The following is a 14,528-nucleotide window of genomic DNA, read 5'->3' as shown; positions in this document are numbered from 1 at the left end:
AGGGGTGGGGGGGCGGGAAGAGAGAGAGAAAGAGAGCGAAGCTTGTCTCAAAGCCGCGAGGAGAGGTACCCTTTGTTTGACAAACCCTGAACGGAAAGCCTCTTGTAGCAGCTCTCTCTTTCCCACCTCCAAGCGTTTGTCGAGCTGCTAGGTGGAGCCCGCGCGCACTCCAGATCCGGGTTTTGCCTCCCGCCACCCCTTTCTCCGGCGCAAGCCCCCTCCTAGGCTCTCGGCGCTCTCGGAGCTCGCCCGCCCGCGGCTCATTCTGGCCTCGGCTTGGGCCCCGGCTGCGTCCGCCGCACGCAGGCTGCACGGCCCCGGCGCGCCCGCGCTCCGACCGGCTCTCGGCGCGTCGCCGGGTCGTCTGCTCGCCCGGCACTGCTCGCCCCAGTTCCCAGGAGCGGGAATGCAGATGCTGCCGCTGGTACTGGTGGGCGCCGCCGCTGCCGCTACCGGCTTTTCCCGTACTGGTCGTTGCCTCCGCTCCCGCAGCTGCCGCTGCTGCCGCCTGTGACTCGCCCCCTCCCCTTTCTTTCTTCTCTTTTAGCCTCCGTCCTCTTTCTCCGGGTGTGCGCGCGCGCGGGTGGCACGGTTGGCTTTGGCCGGAGCTCGCTCGTGTATGCGCGTGTGTGAGTGTGCGTGTCTGGAGAGCGCTAGAGCCTTGCTCGCTCTCGGGGAGTCGAAGAAGACACAGGACCGAAGAGGCGGCGGCGGCGCGGCGCCCGGGGCCGCGCGATGAAGCTCCCACATGCTCGCAGCTGCCCGGCCCGGCCGGCGAGCTAGTCAGCCACCCTCCGGGCTCTGGGCTCCGCGGCCCCCGGGACGCAGCCCTCGGCTGCCCGGCGCCCGCTCCACCCGCGCGTCCCCTCTGTGCACCCGGGAAGGAGTTTGTGTGGCCCTCGCTCCAGCTCTCTGCACAGGTTGCGGGTTCGAGAGGAGACCCTCGGCGGGGAGAGAACCTCGGGAGGAGAAGGAGGAGGGTTTGGCGGAGAAGAAGCCACCCCTGGCCCTCGCGGCTCCCCCTACCTTTTCCCTCGCTCCCGCTCTCAGCCGGAAAGGGGAGGACGAGGAAGAAGAAGAAAAAGAAAGGGGGTGGGGTGGGAGAACTGGATATAAAGATCGGCTGGGGGGATGGTGGAACATTTTTGGTCTCTCCAGCAGCGTCTTTTCTTAAGCGGCAGCGGCAGCGGGAGGAAAAGCAGCCCCAGCTATGACTGCCGCATGTTAATAGCTGCCGCTTGGGTCCCTCGGCTGCTGCTGGAGACAGAGCCTGACTCCGAAGTTGTTCAACTGTGGACTGGAAGAGACATTTGAACCCTCCACTCCCTTTGCTCCGTTTTTACCCCCTTGGTGTGTGTGAAGCGAGGAAACGTAAAGGAAGACAAACATTTGGCTTTTGCCCCCTCCTCCCTTCCCTTTTCTTCATGGCTGTGTAGCAGAAGAAAGGGGGAAGGAAAGACTTTTTGTTGTTTCCTTGGCTGGGGTCTCCACCCTCCTGCTGCCTTCTCTGCGCTTTGGCTATCATTCTTGGACACGTGCAGTGGGGGTGTCTTCGCTGGGGCCGCTCGGTCTTTTGCCCCGAGCTCCATGGCTGGATTGTGGAAACCACCGGGCTGCAGGTTGTTGAACAACTGATGGGACGATCTCAGGGACCGGCGGTTACGAAAGGTAATTTATTCTTCTCACACTTCCTGATAGTGGTGGCCCTGGCCCGGCGCAGGCATCTGCGTCCGCGGGGCAGGCAACCGAGGGGGTGCAGGATTCACGCACACTCACCCTCCCACTCACACACTCGCCCGCACACACACTCATCCGATCGTGATGCGGGGCGGGAAGGGAACCTCATGGCTGGTGGGCGCTGGGGGTTGGCACGGGTTCGAGGTTTTTCCAGCTATTGGCGATTTGGCGGCTGAGAGAAATGAAAGGGAGAGTTGACCGGGAGCATTCGCAGTCAGCACTCTGGGGGATAGGAACGGTTTCCACCCTGGGAATTTTAACTCCCCTCTCACCCCAGTGTCATCCCTTGGTAGGAACTGAATGCCGACCAGGGGGCGCCTTCTCTCTGCCGGCTCGGAGCCAGTGCCGCTGGAGGCGTGAGAGGGCTGGAGGACCAACAGGGACCGGGTGAGGCGCTGGGCTCAGGGGTGATGGGGACTGCGGGGCGGTGAGTCCGCCGCGATCTTCTCTAGACGCTTGCCTGGAGCATCCATGGTGGCCGCGTTTGCCCAGGTCGCGCCCCTGAGTCGCGGAGCCTCGCTACCTCCCTGCACCCCGCCCGTTGTGTCCCTTTCACGGCAGTTTGGTTTAGACCTGCTTGCTTGGCCTTTGTTAGGCGGTTTTGGCTGGAGAAAGCTGCCACTTTGGTGGGTGGCCCGGGGCGGCGCGGTGTTAGGAGTGGGCACGGGGCGGGGGGCGGTGTTGCACGAATCGGGGTGGCCGGGGCGCCGGGGCGGGGTGGGCAGAGCATCGGTGGCGGCGGTCGGCTGGGTTACAGGTAGGAGGGCAGGTGCCCCTCATCTTCTCGCCAGTGAAGGGAAGGCTCTGGGCTGCAGCGGAGCGTCGGTGCCGCCGCGCGCCCGCCGATGGTCCCACATCGGAGCTCAAGGGCTAAACGTGCCAGGCCCCTAGCAGTATAGGTGGGTGGGTGTGTATGTGGGGTGGGGTGGGGGGAACCTCCGCTGCCAGGGTTAATTGGCAGCAGGGTCGGCGTGTGCCTGTCTGTGTGCGCGTTCGTGCGCTCCGGGGATGGCCCGGAGATATTTGCGGGGATGGCAGAGCTGGTGCTACTTGAGCTGAGCTTGCTTATCGAAATCGCCTGGGATCCGCTTAACTGGAAAAGCTGGTTTGAGGAGGCCGCGGGGGCCGATAGGGGTTGCGAAGAAGCCTCACTGTGTCCCCTCCCCTACTGAGCACCTCTGAGAGATGCGTGCAGCGCCTGAGAGTCTCTGGTGCAGCGCGCAGGGCACCCCAATTTGGCCCTGATGAGGACCAAGGAATAGAGTAGTCGTCTCTCGGGCAAATTGGAATAACCAAGTCAAGCCAGCATAACCCTTGGTCCCCGGAATTCTCTGGCCACTTTCAGATAGGAACGTGCGCTGTTTTATTTATGGCCAGAGGTATCATAGCAATTGGGCGAACTCGAGGTGTGCGAGCCACCTCTGGGTGTCTCCTCCCTGTGCCTATGTGTGATCTTGCCTGCGGGAGTTAGAGCACATTGTAAACAACGGTGTAAGCAGCGCTGCCACAGTCTCCTTTAGAGCCCAACCTGGTGGTGTCTTGTGTTTACTTTCCTGGGTAGATTACTCATTAGGAAGTATAAGCCTTCTTGCCCCTCTGATTTTACATCCTTCCAACCAGCTGCTGGGGAAACGAGGAGACGCATAGACTCTGGCAGGAAGGAAAAATTGCCTTCTGTGTTTTGCTCTGAAGTAAATAGGCGATCTGCTAATTTAGTGTCATATGGGTTATCAACACTAGTTAAAGAATGTCATTGCAGAATCTACAAAGAAACAGTTCTTCAGTAATTTTTCATTTGGAGAATGTACCTTATTTCCCTGTGAGATTAAACAGAATTTAGCTAGCTTTCCTTGGTATATTTTTCAATCTGTAATGGTACTAAATGACCTGGAGTTCTGGTGCCCAATTTGTCTGTATGTGGATTAGACAGAATTGTCAGTTCTTTTATAGTATCATCAAAAGAGGTTTCCAGACGTTTGTCTAGGAGTTAGAAGAATACTTGCATTGAAATATCTTCACCTTTGTTTCACCCAGTCTTTTTTTTTTTGGTGACCATGGGTTAAAAATGTACAAAGACAGTTTTAAAAAGTTGGAAAGCTAAACACTTTTCAGTTATTAAAAAGACATTAAATTGCTTAGTTGTAGATTAGCTCTGACTGCTTTTGTGTTTGTTGCAAATGGCTATGTTCTATTTTGTTGAAAAAAGTATAGCACTGTAAATGTGAAAGGGTACTTTTTTTCTGGGTACCATGATTTCCACATTTCTTTCAATTTTAGGATTTTGACTTCTTGAAAAAGCTTAGGTTGCCCCCCCCCCAAAAAAGGAATACTGAATCATTGATGCCTGATCTTGATTAAGTTATATTTTTATGGGATAGTGCTGGTGGCAATTGTCTTAATGCAAACTTAGGGAATTGTGATTTCATCCATGAGATTCTAGCTTCATATATTTCTTTTCTTCCTAGAGGGTATGTGTTAAAGCCTTTGCACTTGCAAATTTCTTAAGATTAAAGAATACGTGTCCTCTCATGTTAGAAGATCTAATCACAGTGTTTCGGAGCCCTTATGTTGGAAGATTTGATCAGATCTGTTCTTTGTTTCCTAGCAGCATGTGTTTCTTAGCAGTCATACATTCCACAGGTCCTGATGTCATTAGAACTGTGTCTGTCAGTGTATTGTGTGCTGTCTTTAGCTGAAGGTGAATGTGTCAGAAGTGCCTGAATGCCATTCCCTAGCACTTCTTCAAAACTAAATATTGAATAACCTGCCTCATTTGTGTATATGGTTGACTAGACTGTTTCTATAAACTCAGGGTAGGAGGAATGATTAGTATAAAGGTTTATGTGAACTATTCAAATTTTTTACATAGATATGTTAGGTTGCTCCAGGCATCCCTGGCCTGAAGAGTGAGTGATAAGCCAGCATGTGATTTGCTTGATGGGTAAATGCTTTTGATGTCTCGTTTTAAGTTGCTTGGTGTGATTATCCTTCAGATTGAGAGCCCTCCATGAAAATATGAATGGAAGGTCTTTTAGAAATGATTTTCTTAATGATAATCTTCTTGCCTTTTGGAGATTTAAACATTCCTTTCCATGGGGAATAATAGTGAGTATGAGACTTTCTGGCTCCGGCTACTGTGCCTGACATTGTTTCTAGTAGTTGGGAAAGGCAAAATTTTTATGGACTTGTCCTTTAGATTCCTTGGTGAGTTATAGCCAAGTTAATCCTAAATAGAAGATTAAAAAAAAAAGTTTATCCAATCAAAAGAATTGAAGTCAGCCAAATAATATAATGCTAAACTGAATTGTTTTTCAGATTTCATTTAGGCTGCTTTAACTGCTGGATGAAACTCTCTTTGAAAAGAGCTGCCAAGTAGGAGTGACAGTTACTATTAGAAGTGGGGCAGTTTTGCCCAGAAATCAGCAAGGAAAACTGATTGTGTATTTAAAAACAAAGTGATTTTGAGAAATGTTATACAGCCTTAATTTAGTATGGTGTGAATGGCTAGAGCAGTTGGAATTAGAGGGAGATGATCTTTCCTTAAGTTTTGCAAATGACTATTTTCCCTTTGATTTCTTAGATTTGCATTACATTCAAAATATGCAGTTGCTCACATAGGGAGGAACCCTAAAGACAGAGGCTATACTGTAATTTAGCTTTTGTTTGCCTTCAAGGACATATTTACGCTTAGATTACTATTACATTTATGTCTTTTTCTTTTATGCAAATGAATTCCCTTATAGAATACCCAATTTTATAATAAAATATAAACTAAAACATTCAAATATGAGTAAGGACCTCCTGACATTTTTCCTTTCTTGTCTGTGTGTGTGTGTGTGTGTGTGTGTGTGTGTGTGTGTATGTATGTGTGTGTGTGTCTGTGTGTTATTAGGGAGTTGTTGATCAGTGAGGAGAAAAATCCAGATTTTTCATTGGCTGTGATTTTGATATTGATGTTTACTGGTCACTTTGAGAGAGTAGTGTGAGCATGCCTGTGAATAGCATCTGTGAGCCCAAAGATGTATAGTTTTCCCCAAATCTTTTAATGTCATTACCCTGGTCTGAGTGTCTATGTGGCCCAATAAAATTAACTCTTCTACTGCATAAAGTAACCAGGTGTAATTTTTTTCTTAGAATTGTTAAATGTGCTCATGCACTCACAAATACAAAATATATATAAAAAATTAGCTGTCCTACTCTGAATTCATTGAAATTCTCCATGTGTTTTAAGGAGTGGATGAAAGGGGAGAGTTCTGCCTGTATTTGATCATAATAGATTCTATAGATCTTAATAATTTATGTCTTACTAATGTCTTCTTGACACTTAAGAATTTAGTTTAATGTTAATGAATTTCTTCATAAGAGTGATTACATATACATATTAGAAACTGTTAACATTTGATCCATATTATTCAAGAACTTAAATGGAATACTGTTGGTGGTAGTCCTAATTATTATGAACATTATCTCTGGGATAGAAAATTAAATCAACCAACTGAATAGTGCTATCTGGTAAACTTCTATTTCAGTTATTTTGTAGAGCAGACAATCCTCTCTTTTCAAGGTGTATTCTGGGGAAATCTGTGGTTCTTTGAGACCCTTTCAGAGGACCTATTAGAAGAAAACATTTTCATAATAATGCTAAGATGTATTTTACCTTTCAATCTCATACTTTAACAAATGTACAGTAGAGTTTTCCAGAAGGTTCATGATATGTAATGACATCATTGCTTTGCTGGCCTATGGCATGTGTGCTGGTGTATTCTTGTGTTTTAAAATTTTACCAGTTTAACTATTAATATATAAATATTGATAGTTAAACCAACATAATGAACAGTTACTTTAGGTCATCAATTTTTAAGCGTGTAAAAGGGTCCTGGAACCAGAGAATTTGAGAACCGCTGAAGTTGACTTTTCAAGATCTGCCTCCTTGTACTCAAAAGTTCTCCCATTTGGACCATGTAAAGAGCCATCTAGGATGAGAAAACAAGTAGATTGTTCAAGTTTTAAAGAAACACAAGCCATATGGGTATTTTATTAATTATTTGACATTTTCATTTTTCTCTTCCAAATGTAGAAAAGCTTGTTTTTAGTCCCCAGTTAGTGAAACGGAAACTTTAAGGCTGCAGGTCTCTAGCCTGACCTGCTGGCAGTAGCAAAGGAGCTACTGGGAAAATTTAAAATCTAGGCCCCAGGTCTTGATATTCTGCTGTCTGGAGAGGCAGAATGGTGTGGTGGTGACGAGAAGGGACTCTGTGGTGTGTTTGCCAAGGTTTGATAAATTATTTGATTTTTGACAAGATGTTGGATCCTCTCTCTATGCCTCAATTTCCTGGTATGTTTTAATGGGTATGACAATTATACCTAATTCACAGTTTGTTGTGAAAATTTAACGGAAAAATGTATGCAAAGTGTTTAAAACAGTTCCAGGCACATAATAGGATTGTAACTATTTGCTACTATCATTATTTACTAGGTCTCATGAGGATCCCACGAAACTTTAGTCAATTCCCCATGTGATTATGTGATTCAGATATGCAGTTATGTTTTAGCTCATTGCTTTAGAGCATGTCTTAAAATGCTATTAAATTTGAAAATTTCATATAAAAGATAATCTTGGCTTTATTTTACCCTTCTACTTGAAAACTTATGAAGATTTACTGGGATTTTTTTTGTTTTTTTGTATTGTAAGAATTAATAAAGCACCTTCTTAGTTTGGGCCAAGTTTGAAATTCGGTAGAGTATGAATGCCCAATTAAAATGAGATTTCAAAGACCCTAATTGAATATTTATGTATCTTGGGAATTATTAGGGAGGAAATCACTTTTCTGAAGTGATATCAAGACGACTCACTACGCTCTTAGTCTGTTAATCACTATCTAAGCATCACAACAGGCCATTTTCAGTGAAAAGCATCCTTGGGGTAATTATACACTGCAGTTCTGATTGTTTGTGAGTGGTGATATGCCTAATGAGTAATAGAAGCCCCACATAGAGATTAGTTTTAATAGTTGTTAAAGTTTAAAGATGACCTGTAATATTATACTTCTGAATGGCACTTTGACGTCTATTTGAAAACTTTATAGAGATATTTATAAATTATGTGTATATATTTGGATATATTTCATGGCTAGTTTAATTTCTGACTTAGGCCTACCACTATGAAATTAGTACTGTAGCACTAATCTTCTCCAGCATGTTGGCTAATCCTGACTTAGTGCTGTAGAAACTACACTATACTCCTTAGATGGGCATAGCTGGACACTGTCACTGATTATGAAATGGCCTTTGGAATGAGAGACACTTGAATACAGTCCCAATTCCACAACTTTGTAGCTGTTTCATCTCTCTTTGTAAGATAAAGGTAATAAAATCTGCATTGCTGGTTTGGGGTGAGGAATAGGAAGTGAATAGAAAAGTACCTGATAAGAGTGAGCATTTAATAAGTGGTAACTATTATTATTAGTCAGAGTAGTATTAGAAATGTCCTTAACTACCGGTATTAAGAAAACTTAGCTAAATCAAATATCGTTTTTTTTTTTTTTAATTTTTATTTATTATTTATTTATTATGTTTATTTTTGGCTGTGTTGGGTCTTCGTTTCTGTGTGAGGGCTCCCTCCAGTTGCGGCGAGTGGGGGCCACTCTTCATCGCGGTGCACGGGCCTGTCACTATCGCGGCCTCTCTTGTTGCGGAGCACAGGCTCCAGACGCTCAGGCTCAGTAGTTGTGGCTCATGGGCCCAGTTGCTCCGCGGCATGTGGGATCCTCCCAGACCAGGGCTCGAACCCGTGTCCCCTTCATTGGCAGGCAGATTCTCAACCACTGCGCCACCAGGGAAGCCCCAAATATCGTTTTTTTAATTGAAGAGTTCTTGATGAGCTAGGAAAATCAATAGCATTTTCTTAAGCAGTTGAGAAAGGTTTTATGTGTATTTTTGTCTTTTCCATATTCTTTTCCTCTCTCCTTTTTTAACCTTTTGTTAAGTACCTATTTCTCAGTTCTTCTTCGTAATCTTAAAACGTTATGCTCTGCTACTAATGCTCTCCACAGATTCATAATCCTGACAGGAAAATATTTTTGACAGCCACCAAGTGCTGTGTCTGACGATTGACTTTAAATCAGGTATAAAATGAAAGTAGCAATTTAACTTAAGACATTTTAAATTAAACTCCTGATCATCTTTTCACATGGCGTCAGCAGCTCTTTAAGCTTTAACTGCATCAGAATATTCTACAATGTTGTAACTAAATGATCATAAACTTCCAAGATTTAAGGATTTCCCATATTTTTAAAGGATTTATAGTCCCAAAGTTTAGTCCTCATAAGATTGCTATAAATGCAGATGAACCCTTAAAATTCAGAACCCCAAATTGTTTTAAAGACTAGAAGTATGGAAAGGGTCATAAATAAGTCCATGTTTTAGAATGAATGTCTATTTCAATGACAGTTGCCAATAAGAGAAGTTAGTAAATCTGTGACTCTTACATCTAATCATTCATTGTTTTATGTTAAAATGGAAAAAGTACAACATGGTTGGTGGTAAGAATGAATGAAAAAATAAGCTGCATGTTGGACGTCTGACTTGCTAAATTGTACCAGGCTTAAGTGTTTTAAAGTATGACTCAAGAAAAGGAAAGCCGAGTAGAAAGATACCCCCTTCTGTTTGATCAGCTTGTGTTGGTGTTTATGCATCCTGCAGAGGCAAAGTGTGTTACTATTCAAGACAGCCCCAGTGGCTCCACAGTAGCCTGAGATTGTGAGAATAGGGGAGAGACTCAAGCCAGTTTTTGATGTTCTGCATGGGTGGGTAACCTGAATACTAAAATGCATTCCATTGACAGCTGACCCTGTAAGAGGTTTTTCAACAGTCTCCTGTTTTGTTTTCATTTGGTTTGGGTTTTTTTCCCCTTTTCCTTTCCTCAGAGCTCTTCCAAATACTTTGGATAAGAGGAAATGGTCCTGGAGGATGGTCATCTTTTTGTATGAGATTTTATTTCTGGCCAGAATGGAAGGGCTCAACTGGTTTACATTTCTGTCTTTTGTTTTTTTCATATTTTCAGTGTTCTTGATTTGTCAGTGGCTGATGGTTGTCGTTTGAACCTTGATTCAGAATACTGATCATGACTTCAAGGAGTGGACAAAGAGTCTATTGAGAAATAGTTTTGTGTTAACATGAGGCATGTCTATATCTGTAGACGTTCTTCTTTATATTGGCGTTAACTGTTCAGTCAAATTTGTTTATTGAGTTTTAATCACATTATTAACTATAGTTGACTTTGAAAGAAAAGCTTAGGCATACATTTTCTTTTAAAATAATATACCATCATTTAAAAAATTTTAGGCATGTTCAATTAAATTTTACTTTAATTTTCAATAATTTTTATGTATGGCAGTTAAATATTATTTTGCAGCGTTCCAAAATGCAGCATATTTTATGATAACATATCATTTGTCATATGGACTTAAATTCAACTTAAAAGATTTAGTAGAATGGGTGTATTCATTATTTGTCTTTTAATTGCAGACACCTCCAACTAGCTTTAAGCCATAATGATTAATTTACTGGGAGGTTATTGTGTTTCTCACCTAAAGAATCTTGGGGAAGGATGGAGGTTTAGAAAAAATTAGAAAATATTAGCACCTTGAATACCACCAGGATTCTATTCCAGTTGCATGCTCCTATGCAGACTACCACTTTTCCTTCTCTCTGCCTACTGGATTCTTAACCTTTCACCACAGTCTGAATTAGGTACCCAGCTTTAGATCAAGCTACTATCACCAGCTTACTGGAGTCAATAAGGATATTGCAGTTCCTAGGTGGATGCACTAATAGCTTGAAGAAGGGAAGGCTCAATTAAGAGAGGGATCATGTCTACAGAAAAAAGTAGAGGGGCTGATAAAACCTGAATGTCCACTACAGTGATCCTTTGTTAACTCAGACAGATCAAGCATTAGGAGAATTGGTTAGGAAAGCCATTAAAAATGGGTGTACCCTTTTCCTTTAAGCAGCCAAAGTGATCGTGGAAAATGGTTTCCTGCTTACTTGACCCAGAAAACCCAACAAAAACATGCAAATCAAGGGATTCAGATTTTCAGATTCAAGAACATCTGTGAAACTGCCCAACTTGTCAAGGCTATGCATGTCTGAAAAGCCATCAAATATCCGAAAGATGTCATTTACATAAATAATGTATGCCATTCTATCTTTCGATGGTGGAGTTGCTGCCATCGTACAATGCTGAACAGGGGACACTGGAGACAGTACTTAGAGTGCTGAATTTTTGCTACTCTTGCTTTAAAATGCTGATCTTACAGGTTTAAGTGTAGATTACTTAAGCATTGAGTACCTCCAGGTGAAAAATCGCCCAAGATGTGTCATTGGGCATGGAACTCATGGTTGAGTTAACTTATGTATGAGCTCCACTAGCCACATTAAGATGGTTCTTACTGAAAAGGAACAAATTGTTCCTAAACCTGAAGTGGAGGTTTCACAGAAGAAAAAGTTATCCCAGAAGAAACTGAAGAAACAAAAACTAATGGCATGGAAATGAATACAGCATAAAATAAATGCAAATAGAAGTAAAAGCAGAAAAAATGGATTTACAGATATGAATTCATCCATCTGTTTAAGACATCTAATTATTTTACACTTGCTAGTGTACTCATTATGTCATGCTACTGATGGGAATATATGTTTATTCAAGTAAACCTTATGTTTAGAGGCAGAATATTCAAAAGTACATCATGTAGGATATTTCAAATAATTGAGTATGGATAACTTTACTAACTAAAGAATCCAATGAAAGTATACTTCATCCTATCCACTAGTAATGTCATTGAAATGACAGACATCTAATTTGGATCCATTATTACAAAAACTAGAGTCTGGGTAGTGTTCAATGCTGTCACTTGACCAGCTGAAGTTAAAAGGTGCTTTAGAGCTATCATTTGTATAAGTTGGGAAACCTCTTAAATTTATTGTTTTTTATTTTTTCTTTATTCACCACAGAAAGTTGTGTTGACTTTTCATTTTAAATTACCAACTCAATGTGAATAGTAACGTCAGATAATTTGGGAGAATTTTTAAAGGTTAATAGAAACCTTAATTAGAAGAACTCCCATGTACTTTCATTATTGTTGCAATTCCTTGAAAAAGAAAGAGCCCTAAAAATTAGTAGGCTGTCAACATTTTATGATCTGACATTACTAAGTGAACTTTGGGAGTATTTCTTTTTTTGGTGCATTTGATTAAACATGTGATCTTATCTTGGTGAAATAGCCTGCTGGGCTGCAGACAGTAGAGTTCAGAAATGAAATTTGCTTAGAGCCTCTGAGCAGACATTTATTCAGTGAGACCCTTACTGAATAATGGATGATGGTGAAATTGCAGTAGTGTGTATGTATATTTTCTTGCTTGAATATAGGGGTTGAGATAGAGCAACAACAAAAAAGTAATGGTGTATGAAAGAAAGCATTAGATTTGTAAATGAGAAATTAACCTGCATTATTATAAATGAATGAACTATCTGTGTGAAGGACTCGTAGTATCACTGTCAGAGGATGGTGTACTAGGCCATCTGCTTTGTTTTAGTAATCTTGCTGAGTTACTTCCTTTTCTGCTGCTGTCTCTTAGCTTGGTAGATGTTATTCTGGGATTTATGCCACAGTCCCAATGTATATCATTTATGTATGCTCTTTTGATTCTACTTGGGTGCCAGTAATAGCTGAATTTTGATTCCTATTCATTCTTCTCAATAAAACTTATTCTACATTCTCAATGATCACATTTTAAAAAGTTATTTTTTTCTGATATGATACAGTATGCTTGTGCTGAATACTTGTGAAATATGGAGATATGTAAACTCAAAACAGAAATCAACCAGTATATCATAATATAATGGTACATTGCCATATTCACAGAGGTTATGTCACACATATTTTTAGCTTGATTATCCATGTATTATATCCATGTATTAGCATTTTACGTGTGTATGTGTGTTTGTTTTCGTAGAATTGAGGTTGAACTATATTAAATATATAGTTTGTATAATTCTCTCCAATTTCCCAATGCCATTAGTTTTTTGAGAGCATCATTTTTTTTTTTTTTTAATTTATTTATTTATTTATTTATGGCTGTGTTGGGTCTTCATTACTGTGCGAGGGCTTTCTCCACTTGCGGCAAGTGGGGGCCACTCCTCATCGCGGTGCGCGGGCCTCTCACTATCGCGGCCTCTCTTGCTGCGGACGGAGCACAGGCTCCAGACGCGCAGGCTCAGCAACCGTGGCTCACGGGCCCAGTCGCTCCGCGGCACGTGGGATCTTCCCAGACCAGGGCTCGAACCCGTGTCCCCTGCATTGGCAGGCAGACTCTCAACCACTGCGCCACCAGGGAAGCCCCGAGAACATCATTTTTAATGTTGTAAAATGTTTCATAGTGTGGACACACTATGATGTATTCAAATAGGTTCTTATTCATGTGGGTTGTTATATTTTGCAAGGATAAATAACATAAAGCTTGGCCTATTCTCTGATGATTTTTGTAGCACAGATTCCTTGAAGTATAGTTATTAGGACAAAGAGTAAATAATGACTGTTTGACTTTTACTACTTGGTTTCAGTGATCCACATATAGCATTGTCCTCTGTGCATAACTGGTCTTCTTTTTGGGAAATTTTTAAGAATTGTTAACTGTCAGTTGTGTAGTTAGTAGTTATTAACTCTTCATTATTTATAAAGCTAGTAATTTACCAATTGTTTGGTAATTCTTAAGAATTACTCTCATTTATATCAGTGTATCAAAGTTAAGGTCAGTAAAATACTGTAGTCAGTAATTAAAAAAATGAAATTTATTGGCTATTGACATTTAAATAGGACTGTGCCTAATGTCTTTGAATTTAACATAATGTTAAACCAAAACCATACAGTGAGTCTAATTATGAAGAATTAAGAAGTCCACCATCCACTTTATGTCTCCATAAACTTTCTTAGTTTTGTTCTCTGCTTTGAATGGACCTATCTCTTAAGTTCATCTAAAATCATCACTTTAACAAAGCTCTTCTGTACCAAACCTCTCATGGAAAAAGAAAATTGGTGGGCTTGATTTGGGCTATTCTGAAATTTAAGGATGAAAAAGAGGAGTAAATTGTCAGTAAACGCATTTATAGTAATTGAAGGTTGCCTATAAAAGGAGAAGGAGATCAGTAAAGAAAGTAACTAAAGAGAATAGTATGGCTCATAATTAGTAAACATGAACTCAATTTTTGCTAGGTCTAAGTTCAGTCAGAGATCTGTCCATAGGGATTAGAGTGAGGTAAAAAAATGTGTTTGGTAGCACTTAAGTCAAATGGAAGAGGAAAACGGTAGGCATGCAATGCAAATTTTTATCATTTTTACGGTAATGCCAATATCTACTGAATTTAATTTCATTAGTTCATTCTTTGGTCAGAGGGACTAACTGTTCTAATTTAAACAGCATCTTTGTGATTTCTGCTTCCAACCATAAAGACATAGATTTAAGGTACACTTCTAACAGTCAAGTTGGAGACCAGTTCTTACTTCACTTTCTATATTTTCTTTAAATCTGTACCAGAACATATTTATGGGACTGAGTTTAATGCTAGGTTAATAATGAATGTATAACTGCTTGAATGGGCTTTGTGGACCTAGAAGAAACAATTGAACATGAAAGCTGTTTTTGAAGTTACTGGTGCAAGATAAATTCAAGTGCCATTGAAAATTGCCCTGCACCTGCATGTGGAATAAAAGGCATAGAAGGAATCCTAAAAGGCA

General features: G+C 41.7%; 1 protein-coding gene across 15 annotated transcripts in view; it reads left to right on the top strand.

Annotated features, from left to right (window-relative positions):
* Nucleotides 1-343: 343 nt before the first annotated feature.
* The window catches only part of ADGRL3 (adhesion G protein-coupled receptor L3), an 859,984-nt gene continuing 845,799 nt past the window's right edge, over nucleotides 344-14,528 (top strand). For 2 of the 15 annotated variants that reach the window (XM_082463713.1, XM_082463712.1), the window contains exon 1: nucleotides 344-1,668. The gene's annotated coding sequence lies outside the window, so the exon portion shown is untranslated. The remainder of the gene's footprint in view (nucleotides 1,669-14,528) is intronic. The other 13 variants (XM_082463718.1, XM_082463716.1, XM_082463717.1 and 10 more) reach the window with 9 other exon arrangements.

This window comes from Balaenoptera physalus (genome assembly GCF_965194825.1).
Source record: "Balaenoptera physalus genome assembly, chromosome: 5".
NCBI lineage: Eukaryota > Metazoa > Chordata > Mammalia > Artiodactyla > Balaenopteridae > Balaenoptera > Balaenoptera physalus.
Note: the sequence above shows the minus strand (reverse complement) of the source record. Positions and strands in the feature narration are given on the sequence as shown.